Source organism: Azolla caroliniana, unplaced genomic scaffold, assembly GCF_043228905.1.
Source record: "Azolla caroliniana isolate FFs.n. ecotype wild unplaced genomic scaffold, voAzoCaro1.0.p SCAF_11, whole genome shotgun sequence".
Lineage (NCBI taxonomy): Eukaryota > Viridiplantae > Streptophyta > Polypodiopsida > Salviniales > Salviniaceae > Azolla > Azolla caroliniana.
Window position 1 is genome coordinate 4,875,480 of NW_028230446.1, and position 21,327 is coordinate 4,896,806.

Genomic DNA, 21,327 nt, shown 5'->3' on the forward strand with positions numbered 1-21,327 from the left:
CATACCTGGTTAAGGAACCCTCTAAACTGTGATCGCATTCCATCGAACTTTGTGGGAAGTCCAATCTTGGGTTCTTTATGAATCCCTTGTGTTCCGGGCCCTTGTTGTTGCATCGCTACGATGGTGGCTTCGAGTTGTTGGACGCGTAACGCAAGTTCCCCATGCTGTTGTTGCATTTGCTGCTTTTCTAAGGAGATTTGCTGAAGATCCCCCAACAACCATTGGTTTTCTTGTTCCAAAGCATGGAACTTCTCTTTCAAACATTGAAATTCCGAAAAAACAGACTGATATTATTCAGCGCTAACAGTGGCCATGGGATGAAAGAAAAGAGGAATAAGAGATTAGTAGGAAATGAGAGAGACAGAAGGTAGGAAAATCGGTTCAAACTGTCAGAAATAGTACTAAGACAGAGAAGGAATTAGTACTAAAAGAAGTATTAGTACTAAGAGAGGTGAAGAACTCTCAAGAGAAGGAAAGAGTGAGTGAGAGGGAGGGAGAGAGAGATCGAGAGAGAGAGAGAGAGTGATGATAAGAAAAGATACATATTATGTGAAGAAAATGTACAGTAGTTAGGAGGCTTAAGACTGGCGTTGAACCGATTTGGTTCGAAATAATGCCTTGTGCCTCCTTTTATAGTGTTCTAAGAAATACTCTTGAAGTTTCTAGAATGTTCCAGAGAAATCTGGAATATACATCAATTTTCTATAATAAAACATAAATGAAAATAATATTCTACGTATTACAATGTATAGTCTAATGGTGAAGAGCTTGACCCATGTAGCATAAGGTCATGGGTTTGAGTCTTGCCATATCATGACATTACGAGGGCTGACCCTTTTTCGGCTTTTCTGAATCCTTCGGTGTAGTGCGATCGCTGCCGATTACCCTTGTCGGTTTGTCCGAAACCTGATCCGGATCCGGTCCTCTCCAGATCGGCGCGCTTCTTCCAGCACTCGCTCTCCTTGTGGCCTTTCTTGCCACAGTACCAGCATTCTGCGGCGGATTTCCCTTGTCGGTTCTTGTCACCTTGACTCCCCCTGTTTCTGGAGGGTCCGGAATTGCTGTCAACATCACTTCGGTGCCTCCTTCCCCCGGGGACTCCACTATATATAAGACGGTTGTATCACGTGCGTTCATGACATCATTTATAAACCCCTTATACGTATGGTTTTTACTATTTTAGTGACCCTTTTGTAGATAAAAGATTAATAAAAATACCCCTTACTACCAATATATTTTGTCATAACCACCCATTTTAAATACCCTTACATATAAAATATACATGCACACATAGTTTCCAATCCTAGAAGGGATCAATGACCGCCTTTACAATTGATGACTCGCAAAATTATGAATGAAAATTAAACATCATATGCAATTCCTAGAAATGCTTCATCAAGTGCCACATAGATTGAAAACACAATGTGTAAAGTACAAAGTAATGCACACACAATTAGGAAACATTACCCAAAACACTAGAGGTATAACATATATAAGCCACATATAAGTTTTTTTTTAAGTTTATTGAGACATATGAAGAATATAGCGTGATAAAAAAAAATGTAATTTACAATAAAACAATCTTGAACTTGATATATATATCTCAAAGAGCAGACGTGGAACAATCCAAAATGCATATCAATAATGAAATTACTAACAAATTAACCTTATGTTTAGTTTCATGGATAGACTCATATGAAGCCGTAACATTATTTTTTCTCTTCTTGTTTCCCATTCAAAATATTTGTGTACACAAAGGAAAATGGTTCATAAAATATACCGTCCTCAATTATTTCGACTCAGATCTTTGCATATGTAAGAGTTCCTCTCACACTTACAATGCCCAAAGGTTTATCTTCATCATCCCTCTCATGTTCAAACACTTCAATAATAGATTCTTCATCCATTATCTACAAATAGAATGACCCACCTATCATTTTTCATATAACCATACATCATATATATGTGTGTATGTGTGCATTGTGAATGTGGTATTCATGTGTGATTTGTGTGTATGTATGTTCCATACATCATATATGTTTGTATGTGGTATGCATATTTGTTGTGTTTTATGTTTGTGAGTGTGTATGTATGTTCCATACATTGTATATGTTTGTATGTGGTATGCATGTGTTGTGTGTGTGTGTGTGTGTGTGTGTGTGTGTGTGCATGTGTGTTTGTGTGTGTGTGTATGTGTCTATAGGTATTGTATGGATTGTATTGCATGTGTATATAGGTATGTGTGTAATATGTATGTATATATTGTATTGTATTGCATTTAATTGCATTTATTGTATGTATAGCATGTGTGATGTGTGTTATGTTTGTGTGTGTGTGTGTGCATGTATGTTCCATACAACATATACATATATGTGTCCATATGTGTATGTATATTCTACACACACACACACACACACACACACACACATGTGTGTGTGTGTGTGTACATATTGTATTGTAATTTGTATGTATGTGTTGTGTAAATGTGTATGTATGTCAGTGTATATAGGTATGTGTGTATGTATGTACATATTGTATTGTATTGTATTAATTTCGTTTATTGTATATATTGTATGTATTGCATGTGCGTATGATTGTATACGTTGTGTGTGTGTGTGTGTGTGTGTGTGTGTGTGTGTGTGTGTGTGTGTTTATGTATGTATGATGTACGTGAGTGTGTGTAAGTCTAAGAATTTATGTTTTGGTTTATGTATGATGTTTGTACTTATGTGTACATGTAAAATATTTGTCGAGTAGTTGTGGCAGCCCCAATAGAGAATAATGGTGAGCAAAAACGGCACAACAAGGCAAGCGGGGCGGCAACAAAACGAGAACAGAGGCGGCAAAACGAGGACAGAAGCAACAAGGGGAGAAGAGGCGACAACAGCAATGAGGAGAGACGAGGAGGTAGAGCAAAGGAGGAGGCGGCAAAAATCTAAATTTAAAAAAACATGAATGTTCAAATATTATGTTTTGTGTGTATGTATGTGCACGTAATGTAATGTATGCATGTATGAATGAATATGTATGTATGTATGTATGTATGTATGTATGCATAAAATATGTATGTTTGCATGAATAAACATGAATTAATGAATATATGAATGTACATATGTGTATATATGTAATATAAAATATGTAATGTATGTATATTTGTATGTGTATGTGTATGTGTATGCATAATACATATATGTGTGTGTGGATGTTTGTTTGTAATATGTATGCATGTGTACATATAATATATATATTGTTTGTAAGCATGAGACTACATTTAGTAGCGATGCATTCCCTTTTATATCTCTTTATCTCTCTTGTAGTTCATATGTCCGGGACTACACATGTAGCCAGGATTTTGTATTTCATTTTTATTCATGTTGTATCTCCAACCCTGCACTCTATCGCATAGCACGGTGTTATATTTGTCACCGGCTTATGTACTCGCCCCTTGTAAAAATCTTTATATTCTAAGCCCTACCCCTCCCCAACTTTCTCCTATTTCCAGCCCTACCCCTCCCCTACTTTCTCCTATTTCTAGCCCTACCCCTTACCCACTTTTCCCTATTCTCATTCAAACCCCTCTCCTACATTATTTTTATTTTTTCTTTAGAATGTTTTCACTTTTATAACTTATCACTTTTATAGTTTAACTTAAACATTCATACCCCTCATATATATACATTAATTTTACATACATATTACAAACAAACATCCACACACATATATGCATACACATACAAATATACATACATTACATATATACACATATGTACATTCATTCATGTTTATTTTTTTATTTTTTTATTTAAGAAGATATCCTGTCATTAGTGTAACCATTTTTACAAGATTTAAATTCTATGTGATTGGGGGGGGGGGGGGAAACAACCATTCATTCATGTTTATTCATGCAAGCATACATATTTTATGCATGCATTACATATATATATATTCATTCATTCATACATGCATACATTACATGCACATACATACATACATACATACATACATACTAAACATAGCATTCAAACATTCATGTACAAATGTGCATATGTGTATGCATATGTCACTTAGGTAATGTATGAGTATGTATGTCCATGTACGAATGTACATATGTGTATGCATATATGTAATGTATATGGATGTGTGATTGTAATATGTACATAATATCTATGTATATATCTAATGTGTGTGTGTGTGTGTGTGTGTGTGTGTGTGTGTGTGTGTGTGTGTGTAGCAATGTATAAATGTACATGATTCAATGTATATGGATGTGTGATTGTAATATGTACATAATATCTATGTATATATCTAATGTATGTGTGTGTATGTAGCAATGTATAAATGTACATATGTGTATGCATATGTAATATATGTATGTGTATGCATATATCCATATGTAATTTATCTGTGTATGTACGTGTATTCATATATCCATATGACGATGCACATGATTCGATGTGTATGGATGTGTGATTGTAATATGTGCATAATATTTATGTATATATCTAATGTATGTATATGTAGCAATGTATAAATGAATATAGGTATGTCTATGTACAAATGTACATATGTATATGCATATGTAATGTATGTATGTGTATGCATATATCCATATGTAATTTATCCATGTATGTATGTGTATTCATATCTCCATATGACAATGTACATGATTCAATGTGTATGGATGTGTGATTGTAATATGTGCATAATATTTATGTATATATCTAATGTATGTATATGCAGCAATGTATAAATGAATATAGATATGTCTATGTACAAATGTACATATGTGTATGCATATGTAATGTATGTATGTGTATGCATATATCCATATGTAATTTATCTATGTATGTATGTGTATTCATATATCCATATGACAATGTACATGATTCAATGTGTATGGATGTGTGATTGTAATATGTGCATATTATTTATGTATATATCTAATGTATGTATATGTAGCAATGTATAAATGAATATAGGTATGTCTATGTACAAATGTACATATGTGTATGCATATGTAATGAATGTATGTGTGTGTGTGTGTGTTAGGTGTATGCATATATCCATATGTCAATGTACATGACTCAATGTATATGAATGTGTGATTGTAATATATGCATATGCAATGTATGTATGTACATGCATGAATGTACATATGTGTATTATGTATATATCTAATATGTAATGTATGTATGTTTGTATGTGTATAGTGTATGGCATATGTATATATGCATACATGAGTGTGTGGATGTTTGTTCGTAATATTTATGTATATATGTATGTATTGTAGTTTGTGATGATATGTATGTACATATGTAACGTACGTATATATGTGTATGTAACGTATTTATGTGTATGCAAGTATGTAATGTATGTATATATGTGTATGGATGTATGCTTGTAAAACTTATAACATTGTAGGCATATGTACGTATATATATGGTGATATGTGGAATGTGTATGTATGTATGTGTATGCATATATGTATCTGTCAATATACATGATTCAATGAGTATGAATGTGTTTGTAATATGTGCATAAGATGTATGTATATATCCAATGTATGTATATGTATGTGTGTATGTGGTCATATGTATGTAAATGTATGAATGTATGTATGCGTATATATGTAATGTATTTATGTATGTATATTTTTGGGATATTTTCATGTTTAGTATGTATATGGTTCGTATATGGATGTATGTTTGTAATATGTACGTAATATGCATGTATATATGCAATGCATGTCTAAGTATACATATACCTAATGTGTGTGTGTATGTAAGTTTTGTGGTTTGTATGGTCCAGTATAATCTATATATATGGTGATATGTGGAATATGTATTTACATATGTAATATATCTATATATGTATGTGTAAATTTGTATATTGTGTAATAGGTATGGATTATATGCTATGTAATATCTAATTATTTTATGTGTGTGTGCACGTGTATATATATGTAACTTGTTTTTAAGTATGAAGATTTGTATACATATAATATCTAGTCTTAGGTATTAATATGTATGTATGTGTGTGTATATATATAATATGTAATTTATTTTTCTGTGTTTTGTATGTATATATGCATTTGTGTATGTATGAATGTCATATATAATTTTATTGTATGTATTATGTTACATGTATATATGTATGTCAATATATATGGTTGAAACTTGATTCTAATATGTATGCAGTATGTAATGCATGTATGTATGTGTATGTACATATTTACATATGGTAATATATATTTGTACATATATTTATGTTTATACATATTCATGGATGTAATGTTTGAATGTACAGGTATATACACATGTGTGATGTGTGATATATGAATGTAGGTATATATGCATGTATGTGGTATGCATGTGTGATGTGTGTTATGTTCGTGTGTGTATGTATGTATGCATATATTGTATTGTATTGTATGTATGGAATGTGTGTATATGTGTATGTATGTGTATATACATAATATGTACTTTATTTTTTTGTGTTTGGTTTGTATATTTGCATTTGTATATAATAATATATGTGTGTAATATGTAATATATAAAATATGTTTGTGAGAATGTGTATGTATATATGTAATATGTAATTTTTATGTATGTATTATGTATACTCCTATGTCAATATATATGGCCGATTCTAATATGTATATAGTATGTAATGCATGTATGTATGTGTAAGTACATATTTACATATGGTAATACATATTTCTACATATATTTATGTTTAGTCAATATGCATGTATAAATGGGTGTAATGTATGTATATACATATTCATGGATGTAATGTTTGAATGTAGGTATATGCATGTATATGTATGTATGTATATATATATGCTTCTCCAAATTTGAGTATTGTTTGTATAATATATTCTTTACTATCTCATTGAAATATCTAATATTTCATGGGCTTATATAAATTTTTTTTCCAGCATAATTGATAATACCCTTATGTAAATATATTTTCAAATCTTTATTAATACCCTTATATATATATATTCTTTATCTCATTGATTAATTTAAACCCCTTTTGATGAACTCACGTGCTATCATACAAGTTTTGACAGTGAAGCCCCCAGGCTCCTTCCTCAGTCCCGTCAGCCACTTCCATTGCACACCTACTCACCTCGTACGCCACGACCACGGAGCCTATCTCCCTCCGTGTACAACATCTTGTTGTCGGCATGCGTGCTCGTCAACGCACCCGCCTGGTTCTCCTTTATAAGGAGCATCGACTGTAGGTTGAAAAACGACAACATATTCTTACGTGTACACACAGCAATTCGGAACGCTCCAAACTTCGACACCAATCCCCCGAGATAGATCTGCACCATCTCGCCTTTCTCGACATTCACATCGATAGAGTCTAAGGAGTCGCATATCTCTTTGATCTTCGAGGTGTAATCAGCCACCGACAAGTCGCGTTGTCATAAGTTGCTCAGCTCCTGTCAGAGCTGAAGCTTCCTGGTTGTAGTGCTTGTGGTGAAAATCTTCTTCAGATTTCCCCAAGCATCTTTCGGCATTTTCGCATCCCGAATGTAGCTTAGAAGTTGTTCGCCCACACAAGACGCGAAGTAGTAGAGGACTTTACTCGCCGACTGTTCCCACGCTAGGAAATCTTTGTGTGTCAAATCGAGTGCTGTGTCATTTGCTTCGTCGATGTAGCTCCAATAACCGTGCCCGAGTAGGTATTGGTGCATCTTGTAAGACCAAGACGCGTAGTTGTTTTTGTCGAGCTTCTCTGTTGGAAGCGAGCTAGCCATGCCTCTATCCATTTTGTTTTTCCTGTCCTTTACGAAGGTTAGGTTTTCTTCTTTGAGCTAAGGTCGGTTGCAGAGGTTCTCAACCCTCACGCTCTGATACCATGTAAAAAGAATAGCGTGCGGAAGCAATAAAAAACCGAACACAGAATCGCAGGTTTAATGGAGAGCTTGAATATACACAGTACACAGGAGAGACAGACAGTGAGAGAGAGAATGCACACAAACTCAATTCAAAAGATAATACTCAATCTGTACATAGGATGTGCTCAGTGAGCACTTTTATACAATTCCATACGGACTGACAGAAGTACTAACACGTACTTCAATGCTCATAAGTGAGCTCTACACTAACTCCTAAAACTACGCGGAATATCTTTCCAACGGCCTCGCAGTTTACGCACCGCTATGCCTTCTCGTTGCGCACCGGTCTGCGCACCGGTGTGGCCTAACCGATCGATCCCAACCGATCCGGTTCTCGGCTTGCACAACCGATCCGGCTAATGTTGAGCTTGTATCTCAACACTTCATGACCCTAGAGGTCGTTTAGGGGTTCCCATGGTAGGTGAGGGTGTAGAAGGCATTAGAATCGGTGGCTGGTTTGGGACTTGGTAAAGTCTCTCTGTATATGTGTGCCAAGTGTTGGGATCCTTGATGGGTGTTTGTGGTCTTGGTTGTCGTAGTCTCTTCCACGTAGTGGCGCAATTGCTACTCATGAGCATATGGTAGAGATCCCAATATTGGGATGCTTCCCACGCTCGCCCCTTACGGCGTGTCATCTTGTGCATTTCTTTGCAAGCTTGTACTAAGGTGATAGTAACACTGAGATGTGATACTTTAAGTTGTCTATGTAAGTCCCTACAATCCTCATAATACCATCTATTCTGTGGCATAGACCCTAATCTACCTTGATTGGAGTGTTTTGTATATGGGAAGTAGCTAATTGTTGTGGAGTGAAGGATGTGTGTGAATTCCATAGGAAGGCTTTCTAAAGGCAAGGAGGAATGAAGAGAGGAGAGATGGGCATGAACATGTCGGGAGTATATGTCTGAGAGCTCATGTGTGAAATGTATTGTGGTGTGATGGCTTGATTGACTAGAGTTGGTGATATTGGAGATATCGCATTTTAGCTCAAAGTATAAGAAACTATAGTCTGTGCCAATAGGACATGGGGCCACCTGGAAGGAGTTAATCATGTGGATAGCTTCAGGGCATCCTATTAGATAATCAATTATGCTTTCCCCTCCTCCATGTGGGAAACATGTGATCTCTTTCGAGCCTGGCCACTTGGTTGAACCATGATATATGATCATCCGATGCCGACTGCCAAGTTCGAGCAGATGATGGCCAAAGCTTGTGGCGTCCTCACCTTGATCTTTTGATCTACCTGTGGTGCCTATGTCTAAAGGATTGACATTTACCATTTCTAGGTTTCTATTGATCTGAAATGTTGTGCATTGTCATGATTGGGTTCTCACATTGAAATCTCCTACAAGGAAGACTTCTCCTTGGGAAGAATATCGGATTATGTCATCCGATAAAGGTTGGTATGGAGAAGGCCCATGTGGCACTCCTTCATGAAATTAATCTCACCTCTCTAGCCATATTATAACGGGATCCTTTCAGGGGAAAGTAACAGATGGTGAAAAATACTGCCTAGTCCTTGATAGTGAAGACTTTGACCCACATAAAACGAGCTTCTGGGTCTATCCTTAGTATTTATATCCTATTATGTAGCTCTCTCCCAAACAATATTGCAACACCTCTAGATCCTCTGGTAGTGCGTCGACGTAAGGTTTGTAAATACAGACTGCCAATGAAATCATTCGACTCAGAGTCCTCTATTTGAGCATTGGTGTGTTTCTACTAAGAAAATCATATCTGATACCTTTAATATCTCCTCTAGGCAGCCGGGGTGTGTCCAGAGTGCACCGTTACAATTCCATAACCTCATCCTAAGTTATTTTCTATTACATGGGTTGCACGCCGTCAATTAGTAGCGCGATAATTTATTATGACTCGGTCGTCCCGATAAAAGGCGTGATGTCGTTCTTTATGAGCTTTCATAACTCGTGGCAGAAAAATTTTGTGGTGCTCAATTTGCATCTTAATGAGTTCTTCATCTAGATAGATAGGTCCCCACCTAATACGTGAACAATTGGTCTTTTCTTAAAAAATGTGATTCGAGATTCCAATTCTTTAAAATGAAGGAATAAGGCTCTCTTCCTAGTTGTGTCACGCCCGACCCTCCAAATTTTGGTGATTGGTATGGCCTCTGTGTACCCTAGCATTTTCCTAAGTGTTTGTGCATCTTTGTCGGGGGATGCACCTTCCTTGAGTCTAGTGACATGTGCGTTTAAGCGTCGGGCCTAACGCATTTTCTCTGGTAGTAGTGTTAACAATATTTTCATCTTTTATTTCCTTTTTAATGTTTTGTTTTACCACGTCTACCGAACCCATTTTAGCTAACTCCATGTCATTTTTTAATTCCTCTTTAACTTTTTTAATCTCTTCCTTTATATCTTCTATGGAGGATATTTCACCATCTTCCCTAGATACCTCGAGGTCATTATGTTGTTTCTTAAGATTGATGTTTTCTACTTTAAGTTTCTCTATTTTGGCCTTAAGTGCATCTTTTTCCTCTCTATCATTTTTCTTGTGGGTTTCGACTTCTTTCGCCCATTTTCTCATATCAGTCTCTATTTTAACTAAACATTTAAACATATCTAAAAGTCTTCTTTATTTATAACCTCATCTTGTATCTCTTAATGTTCCTTAATTCATTTAGATGCCATTTTTGAGTAATATATAAAAATAAAATAAAAGAAGTGGATGGAAGACTTAGTCGAGCATGTGTGGGTGTCTCCTTCACTTTGGTGGATTGGCGCACATAATTATGTCGCACCTACCATGCGACACACGCAAGAGAGCACTCCAAAGATGCACAACCCACTAAAGAAAGTGCGCGTGCAAAGTACAACACACACGCGGCAAAGGAACAAACTCCACCAAGGGTGCACTTGACAACTTCAAAAACAAGAAGAGTAGAGGAAACAAATTGCTCCTTAGTGAGGAAAGAAATGTAGAGAGGAAAGTAGCAACCACGCACACAACAAACCACGCTCGCATGCAGAGAAATGCAGCTGACCAATGCACACAACAATCACAGGTGGCAACCTATGGACAACAACGGCTATGGTATCGTTGGAAGTAATGTCACGGCAGTCGTGGTTGTAGTCACGCCAAAGGGCAGCAGTCCGTGGCGGCGATCGTAGTGGCAGTCACGAGAGAGGGCAGCAGTACGTTGCGATAGTCATGGCAATGTTAAAGAGAGAGAGAGAGTCGAGTAGACAACAAAACTACATTCAAAATAACACTCTCTATCACATACAAATGTGCTCAGTGAGCACCTTTTATACGAGTCCTTCAAAAGGACTGACAGAATTACGGGCAAGTACTTCAATGCTCGTGAATGACCTATTGACACTATCAACCTATAATACTTCTATTTACTAAAATAGGAATATAGGATCCTAATGGCATGGTGGCTCCTAGTCGATTGGCTTATGTCCAATCCAGATCTCGTCTTCTTCAGATGATCTAGGCCTAGCCGATTGGTCTTTGTTCTATTTGGCTTTCGGTTTCTTCAGTCGATCCAGGCCTAGCCGATTGGTCTCTGTCCGATCCGGCTTTCGGCTTCTTCAACTGATCCGTCCCATGTTTATCTTGTCACTCAACACTCCCCCTCAAGCTCAACTTGAGCTTCCCTATCAGCTTCAGTTGGTCCATTGCTCCAACTTCTCTTGGCTTCACACCTCTTTGCTCGCGCTCCACGACCTGTTCGGTCCCGCGCTCCTCGACTTGCTTGGTCAACTTGTCTCCTTCAAAGGCCCTCGATGAACTTCTCCTTGCCTCCTTCAACCTATCAGCTCATCCGTATCAGCATCGGCTTTGACTACCTCCTTATCCATTTGGCCTTCATATGATTCAGCTTGTTTGAATCATTCCCTCAGACCGAACAGGCTGTCTTCGATCCTTCTCCACCGCTGACCGAATCTTCTGTCTCTGATCCGTCTTTGAAAAGAATTGTGTGCGGAAGCTTGTATATGAAACCAGCCTCACCGAATAGCAACATAGAATATACACAGGTTTAATGGAAAGCTTAATCACATAGAGAGAGTGTATGTGGGAGAGAGACAAAGAGAGAAGAACAACTTAAACTCAATTTTATATTATACCCTGTACATACAATATGCTCAGTGAGCACTTTTATACAAGTCCTTAAGAGGACTAACAGAAGTACTAAAATGTACTTGAATGCTCATACGAGCAACTCACACTAACTCCAAGAAATATGCCTACATACTAGGCTAAGATCGTGGGCCTCTAATGGTCTACTAGTTTACAATCCGATCCGTGGGCGTCTAATGGCCTACCAGTTTACATACTCGGCTAAGATTGTGGGCATCTTCTCACCTTGCTCGCGCTCCTAGACTCATCCGGTTTCGCTTCCCACGACCCGTCCAGTTCCACGCCTCTCGACCTTCTCAGTTAGCTTGTCTGCTCAACAAGCCCATCTCATCTCTTTCATTGTTGCGACTTCAGTGCTTCTCGAGCCTTCAGTTCCTCTGTGTCAGTGTCGACTTCCGCTGCCTCCTCGTCCATTTTGTCTTCTATTGATACGGCTCCTCCGAATCGAACTCCTCTTCCGTATCGGCTGCCTCCGATTCATTCCAGCCCTTGTCCCAATTGGCTATCTCCAATTCTTCTTCAACCTTTAGGACCTTGACCACATCAGACCATGTCTGGGTCTTGGCCTTGTCCTTCTTGACTCTACTGCTGTCACCGCTCGTTCCGACTCTTTTGGATTTGCCCACTTCTTTCGTTGACTCGTCTTCCTTTTTCCTCTTGTCTCCCCCTATTTCGGTTGTTTCCTTCTCTTCGGTAGGATGTCCGGTGCCATTATATGTTTTCCCGGTTTTTGTTCTAGTTCTCCCCCTCAAGTGCGGCAAGTTGAGATGGTGTAACCCAAGCATCTCTAAAAATTACTGCAACTTGTCCGATCTGAGTGGCTTGGTGAAGATGTCGGCAACCTGCCGATATGTTCGAACATATCAGAGGTCTACTTCACCGCTCATGACCCACTTGCGCACAAAGTGATAATGCACTTTTATGTGTTTCATGTGAGCATGGAACATGGGGTTCATGGCCAACCGCATGCTACTCATGTTGTCAAAGTAGATCGGGATTGGAGTCAATACTTTGATCTAGATGTCTTGCGACAGCTATCGAAGCCATTATACTCGAAATGACCGTAGCGCGTTCTGAGGGAAGTTTTCCATTCATCTCCAGGTTTGATTCGTACCAAATTGTATGCTCCCCGTTGTCGTGTGGTTTTTCACACACGATATTAAAACTAGTAAAATAAGTATTTAAGATTAGCTTAATGGATTGATATGGGAAGATAGATATATTCAAGAGCTTCATAACGCATTTTTCTACATATAAAATGGACAACTACATATCAAGTTAGGTGGACCTGAAGTTTGAGAAGATAAGGAAAATACAATTTTGAAATATCCCACATAGATAAAACTAAAGGAGCCAGCTATATCAGCAGATTGAGAACCAAAATTTTTCATCTATGTGTTAAGAGCACAAAAGAAATAGTTGGGCTTGGGCCACTTTTGTCTAGAAGGACATATGTGGCTAAGTTGCTCGAACCGGTCGGTGATGGAACTCAAACCGGCCGGTGATAGTACTGAAAACTGAATGGAGCCGGCAACCGAAAACCGGACGAATCCGACAACTGGCAACCAGGCGGATTCGGCAACTGGAAACCGGACAGAGCCGGCGATCGGACGGATCTAGCAATCGATGACCAGATGGATTTGACAACCGGAGACCGGGCGGATCCAGCAACCGAAAACCGGACGGAGCCGGCGACCGACAACCGGATGGAGCCAACAACTGGATGGAACCGACGATCGAACCGGAATCGGATGACGACAGACCGGAACCGAACTGGACGGAGCCGGTGACCGGACGGATCCGGCAACCAATGACCGGATGGATTCGGCAATCAGAGACCGGGTGGATCCGGCGACCAGAGACCGGACGAAACTGGGAACCGGATGGAACTCGCGATCGAACCGGAACCAGACTAGACAAACCCAGACCGGATGGATCAAAGCATGCACTAAAATTTACGCATTATTGGATCATGCGGTGAATTAAAGTAAAGTAAAGAAAACTAAAGTAAAGGCCATGTGGACAGTCGCATGCAATTAAAAGAAAAAGCCATGCAACTAAAAATGGATGCAACTAAAAGTGGGCATGCAAAAGTAACATTGGAGGCTATGATCAAGGGGGAACTCCATAATATTCCAATTTCTCTCTCCATTTTTATTTTCTTTTCCTTCTTAGCTCCCTTATCTTATCGAAGCCATAACACTCAAAATCCCTAATTTTCCCTACGGAAGCCATATCTCTAAAAATCCCTAATTTTTCTTTTCTATTAATCTCAGTAAACCTAAAACTTCTGAATCCCAATCTTGGGACATATTGTAATTTCTTTTCCTTTGTTAATGAAAATTATTAAATTTCTTATTTCCGTTAATTGTTAAAAATATAAAAGCACGAATGTGATATCCTCAAGTCGGAGGCCCCGGGGTCCTGCCTCAAGTTCATGTATCCTCGTCGTATTTTCACGACACTGTAGCTCAATCTTCGAGAAGATCCGCCTAGTTCAGAGTCGATCCAACAACTTTGGGATGAGAGGCAGTGGGTAGCGGTTGCGAACAATAATCTTGTTTAGACCCCGATAGTCGATCAAAGGCGTAAGGAGCCATCTTTCTTTCTCACGAACAAAATAGGAGCTCCTGCTAGTGATATTCAGGGTTGAATAAAACCCTTTTCAAGGTTCTCATCGAGATAAGTTCGGAGTGCTTGGAATTCTGGTTCCGACAACCCATAAATTGGGCCAAAGGGAGGACTGGGACCTTCTTGCAGATCAATTGAACAGTGGCAGTGTTGATGCTCAGGCAAGTGATCAACATTCTTTTTCTCAAACACGTCCCTAAAGTGTTCATACTTGGACGATAATGAGCCAGTAGCTGTCCTCATTGGATTGCTCGACTCAGAGGCACTATGCATAATTTTCTTTGTTGTGACTAGGATGTGAGCATCCACCCTTGAGCTAATTCCTACTTTAATGGGAGGGTGAACACCTACTATAACATGAGATACTGCTTGCACCTCCGAGTTGGTTTGGAAGAAAGTAATTGAGTGATTGCGCCAATCAAGAAGTGGATTTTGTGCCTTCAACCAAGACAAACCAAGGATGACCGGATGTCGTGGCGAAGTGATAACATAAATGTAAAAACGAAGGTCCGGAAGCGTCAGACAAACCGGCTCCACCGGATAGCAACAGAGAGAGAGAGAGAGAGAGAGAGAGAGAGAGAGAGAGAGAGAGAGAGAGAAACAAACATAGAGTGTATGCGGGAGAGACAGAGAATGAGCAGAACGTTAAAAATCTATTACAAAACAATAATAGTTCTCACTGTATACAACATGCTTCAACAACACTATTTATACAAGTCCTAAGAGCACTAACAGAAGTACAGTGTACTTCAATGCTCACACGAGCGTCTGACACTAACTACGACCATGCCTTCCATCTTGGTCCTGTCGGTTGCCTCCATTGCGCATTGACTCACCTCATCCACCACGACCACGGGGCCTATCTTCCTCCGTGTACAACATCTTGTTTGGGCTCTTCGACTCATTAGTGACCCCCGCCCTCATGTATGCATCAGTGGTTTGGGCTCCGGGGCTACCATCTTTCTTGTGGACGCAATTGGTGATGAAGTTATCATGCCAACTCCGAAGCAAATCGACAGTACCACATGACATTATTAGAGATGAGTTCACTTTACCCCCAATGTTAGTAGAAGCACTCTTTCAACTTGTAGTTTTTATTCATAGGATACATAGCCAACCACATGATAGGATATCTCATCAAGCTTTTGAGGCATCTCGATCATTATATGAATCTAGCTATACTAGCTCATAGTATGGCATGATGGTGAGTAGGCTTCTTGTAAACGGTCTAGACATTAATAACCTACCTCCCCATAGGTACAACCACGCGATTGATAACACTTTAATATCTCATGAGGACTGTAATAAAGTAATATCCAAACAAATATGGCATATTTAGTCGAGTTTGGTATAAATGGATCACCCCACTAGAGCCACTCCCATCTAAAATGTTGTACTATAAGGAACACTTCATGCACTTCTCTAAGTTAGGTTTTATTACATGACCAAAATATCTAGATGCATTCTTACCAAATGCACTAAGGGTTGCCATTGGACAACTTAGAATATCATTTCACTAACTTGAGATTGAGAATGACCGTACTAATGGAGTCCCTAGAGAGGAAAGGATATGTAGATTATGTCACATAGAGATAGAGGATGAGTACCACTTTACATGCAAGTGCCCAACTTACATCAAGATAAGCGCAAAATACTGAGACATATTTGGTCCCTCTCCTACCCTCCCCAAACTATTAGATACTCTAGATATAAAGAAATTAGGCAGATATACTTAGAGCTAAAACTACAAGATGTTGACGATAATGTCTCTAAAATTCACCAACATGTAACACATGAAGTTTTTCAGGGAGATGGGGAGACAACAAATGTGGACACACCTGCATCATTCGGCCTCTTCCTTGATCCAGTAGAAAACCAAAGAAGAACCAAACCCCCTTGGATGCCGGATTTCAAAGCAACTCGACATGGTGTAGAAGCAATTAAGAAAATAAGGGAACGTGAACTGCACCGCCTAGAAGCCATGGTTGGGGTACCTTCTATACTGGGACCATGGATCACACCCACACTGAAACCCTTTGACCTTCTACTTCTTTTCGAGAGGCTTGGATGGAAATGAAACTAGGCCTAGTACAAAGTCATTTTCTTTATCGAATATGTTACATCATAACACGTTTTGTACAATACTAGAACTCTTTTAGCTTAAGTTCTGTTTATTTTTATTTATTTATTTTTTGATGATTGGGTAAATACCATGTTTTGTTGTACATGAATTGTCTCATGGGCCAAATTTGGCCTTAGAATGCGGGATTTGGCATATAGGAGTTCACCGATGACTCAGATATCACACTTCTTGTTGAAATATGGGAGCATGATACTCAAAGGATTCAAGGTTTACAAAACTATAATGTACACTCTTTGATATGGAAGAAAAATCCAAGACAAAGAAGAGGACAGGGAGGGGTGGCATGTTTGATTAAGAAGGAAATAGAGAAATATGTGTCAATCATAAAAAATGATGAACATAAATGCTACATATGGCTCAAAATAGAAACACCTAATGATTTGCCCACTTTTGTAGTTGGATGATACATTCCTCATCAAGATTCTAACTTTTATGCTTGTTTGGATCAAGATCAACATTTTGCCAATGTAGAAGATGATATTTCTTATTTCAAATCCAAAGGGGAAGTTATTGTCTTTGGTGACATGAATGCTCGTACAAGAAGTTTCCAACTTGATTCACAAGAATCTTTCATGCCATATATCTCAAGGATGCAAGAGGATACGCAAATGTATAGCCGCTCTTCTAGAAAAAGATCCGGACCAATTTAGGAAGTTACTCCTACAAATGTGCAATAGTGTTGGGTATGTGAGGAAGAGTGAGAAACACACAAGAGGCACACACAAGAAGCTCAAACAAAGAAGCACTCACACAAGGAAGACAATGGCTGGAATAGGTCTCTCTATTGATGAATAAATGATACAAAAACTAATAGGAGCTGAAATATATATCCCTAACTACTAAGTACCACCACATATGAGTGACTCATGTATGTGGTAACATGGGGAAAAAACCTCTAGCCAGCACTAGAGTAAAAAGTGCCCATGTATAGGGAAAAATGGTTCACATCAAAGCTACTTGAGGAACACGTAAGTGTAACAAACCCCCCTGGAGCGAATGATGTGAACATGTACAAGGAGTGACAGATCAGCCCCCACAAGGCAATAAGCCTAAAGCTTTGCGAAAAGCTTCAAACTTTTCTCATGGAAGAGCTTTGGTGAATATGTCTGCCACATTATCTTGTGTAGGCACATATTCCAAATCAATATCTCCTGCATGAAGGCGCTCTCTCACATAGTGATAATGCACCTCAATATGTTTGGTCCGTGCATGAAATACGGGATTCCGTGCAACAGCCAATGCACTCTGACTATCTATGAAAATACGTGTAGCAACATCAATCTCCATGCAAAGATCCATCAAAAGGCGTCTTAGCCATATACACTCCACTGTAGCTGTGAAAACTGCCCTGTACTCAGCTTCACAACTTGATGTCGCCACTGTAGGTTGCTTTTTACTCAACCAAGATATACATGAGTTTCCAAGGAAAAAGCAATTACCACTAGTGGACACGCGAGTATCATAACAACCAGCCCAATCACTATCTGTAAAAGCATGCAAGCATGGCTGAGTATCTCTACCATAAAAGAGACCCAAGCTCAAAGTGCCTCTAAGATATCTAAGCACATGTTTCACTGCTTGCCAATGCTTAGTGCCAGGGCTATGCATGAATCAACCCAACTAGGAGATTGCATATTGTATATCCGGCCTTGTATTGCATGCATATATAAGACATCCCACAGCTTGTTGATAAAGAGAAGTATCAAATGCATCACTAGAATCCTCAACAAAGAACCTAAATCCTGTCTCCACAGGTGTAGAAACTGGCTTGCAATCCTCAAAGTCAAAATGCTAAAGTAGTATTTCAACATAATTTCCTTGATGCATAACCATTCCCCCCTCAACAGATACAAACTGGATGCCAAGATAGTAGCTCAAAAGACCAAGATAAGTGACTTCAAAAGTATGTTGCAAATCCGCCATAAGAAAATCAAGTTTTGCTTCACATGACCCAGTCAAGAGTATGTCATCAACATTAAGAACGAGCACTAGAAGATCAACCCCATCTTTGCGTACATAAAGTGTGCTTTCAATTGGACTACATGTGAAGCCAAGACCAATCAAGTGCTTATGGATTTTTTCATACCATGCATGTGGACCTTGCTTGAGACGATACAAGGCCTTATGCAAGCGACAAACCATATTCTCTTTCTCTTTCGTAGAAAATCCAGGAGGTTGCTTCACATAAACCTCTTTCTGCAAATCACCATTTAAGAAAGCTGTTTTTATATCCAATTGATGCATTTTCCAACCTCTTTGGGCAGCCAATTCGACCACAGTGTTGTGAAGATCCGTCACCAGGCGTGGATCGTGAGGCGGAACCACCGGGGTTCTGGACCGGAAGGATTTGAAGTCGGTACAAGCTTTAGTGAGGAAGTATTTAAGATAGATTAGGAAAGAGAGAAATTGAGATTAAACGCTTGACATTAGTTTGAGAGAGATTGATTGAATTTTCTTCTTCTTAATTTCATCACTAAAAGAGCCTAACCCTTCTTCTTTTTCATCCCTTCTTTTATAGATGCTCTCATGCATATGATGCATGTGAGGGTACAAGACATGCATAAAATTCATGTTTGCCATTTGGCGCTCATGTATTACATGTGGTGCATGATAACCATGCCACTCATTTTAGCTCTCATGTATTACATGTGGTGCATGATAACCATGCCACTCATTTTAGCTCTCATGTATGAGAATTTACATGATAGAAATATAAATTCAACTAAATGTCATGGCTTAGTGGTAACCTTACTGACTCTTAACTAGGAGGTGCAAGGTTTGAATCCTTACTTGCCCTCCTTGTATATATATATGTGATATATATATTTATTTATTTATTTATTAATTTGGTTGCCCGACGCTGGATGCCGCCGGTTTCCATCTGTTTCCATCGGTTGCCGCCTCGTCGGATGCCGGATCACCGGCTCCCTTCTATATGTATCAAGGAACTTCGTAACATTCCTTCCAACAAATTGACCCTCAAGCTCTATGACACAGTCGACGTCCTTCTCCACGCTCGCATCGTTGTCTCGAGATCTCATCATTAGTTCAACGATTAGGATCATCGTTTCGAGCTCTCCCGCTTGGTTGCTTGTGGATGCCATCTCCAAGTATTAATCTCAGCTTGATCCTTCCTACCGACTCTTTCACGTCGGGTTCACCACTTTATTATGTCGTGAAGATCCGTCCCTAGGCATGGATCGTAAGGCGGAACCCCCGAGGTTCTGGACCGGAAGGATTCGAAGTCGGTACAAGCTTTAGTGAGGAAGTATTTAAGATAGATTGGGAAAGAGAGAAATTGAGATTAAACGCTTGACTTTAGATTGAGAGAGATTGATTGAATTTCCTTCTTCTTAATTTCATCACCAAAAGAGCCTAACCCTTATTCTTTTTCATCCCTTCTTTTATAGATGTTGTCATGCATATGATGCATGTGAGGGTACAAGACATGCATAAAATGCATGTTTGCCATTTGGAGCTCATGTATTACATGTGGTGCATGATAACCATGTCACTCATTTTAGCTCTCATGTATGAGAATTTACATGATAGAAATATAAATTCAACTAAATGTCATGGCTTATTGGTAACCTTACTGACTCTTAATTAGGAGGTGCAAGGTTCGAATCCTCACTTTCCCTCCTTTTGTATATATATGTGATATATTTATTTATTTATTTATTTATTTGGTTGTCGGATGCCGGATGCCGTCGGTTTCCATCGGTTGCCGCCTCGTCGGATGCCAATACCGCTGGATCACCGGCTCCGTCGGATGCCGATCGCCGATTACGGTCCAATTCTGTTTTGGTTGGCCAAAACCCTTACGAGTGGGCTAGGCCATCTCCACTCTTAGTTCAATTTACCTTGAACTCTCTATGTTCCAGTCATAAACACAAAGATAATAACTTTTGCTCTACCTTATATATGATGAGAGCCTTATTTGTCTTGTCTATGTGGGATATCTCACAATTTTCTCTTTTTCTTTCACAACTTCTTACCCACATAAGTTGACACTTAAATGTCCGTTTCTTATGTAATAAAGTGCATCTTTTTTTAAGATCTTTGTCTTTTGTCCTAAGATATTAAACTTACTTAGAATTAGTATATTCACTATTATTGATTTATATGATTGACACTTGATTTCATATGTCTTATGTGATTTTCACACCATTGCCGAAAATCTTCACGACAACGGTACGAATGGTAGTCATGCGTGAAGTAGGTGCAAAAGTTTCCTCATAATCAATGCCATATTGTCGTTTCTTATGTAGTAAAGTGCATCTTTTCAAGATCTTCGTCTTTTGTACTAAGATATTAAACTTACTTAGAATTAGTATATTCACTATTATTGATTTATATGATTGACACTTGATTTCATATGTCGTATGTGATTTTCACACCATTGTCGAAAATCTTCACGACAACGGTACGAATGGTAGTCATGCGTGAAGTAGATGCAAAAGTTTCCTCATAATCAATGTCATATTGTTGTGCATATCCTTTGGCAACCAATCTAGCTTTGTAGCGATCAATA

General features: G+C 38.7%; 1 pseudogene; it reads right to left on the reverse strand.

Annotated features, from left to right (window-relative positions):
* Positions 1-17,873: 17,873 nt before the first annotated feature.
* On the reverse strand, positions 17,874-18,401 carry LOC147857629 (secreted RxLR effector protein 161 pseudogene; annotated as a pseudogene).
* Positions 18,402-21,327: the final 2,926 nt, after the last annotated feature.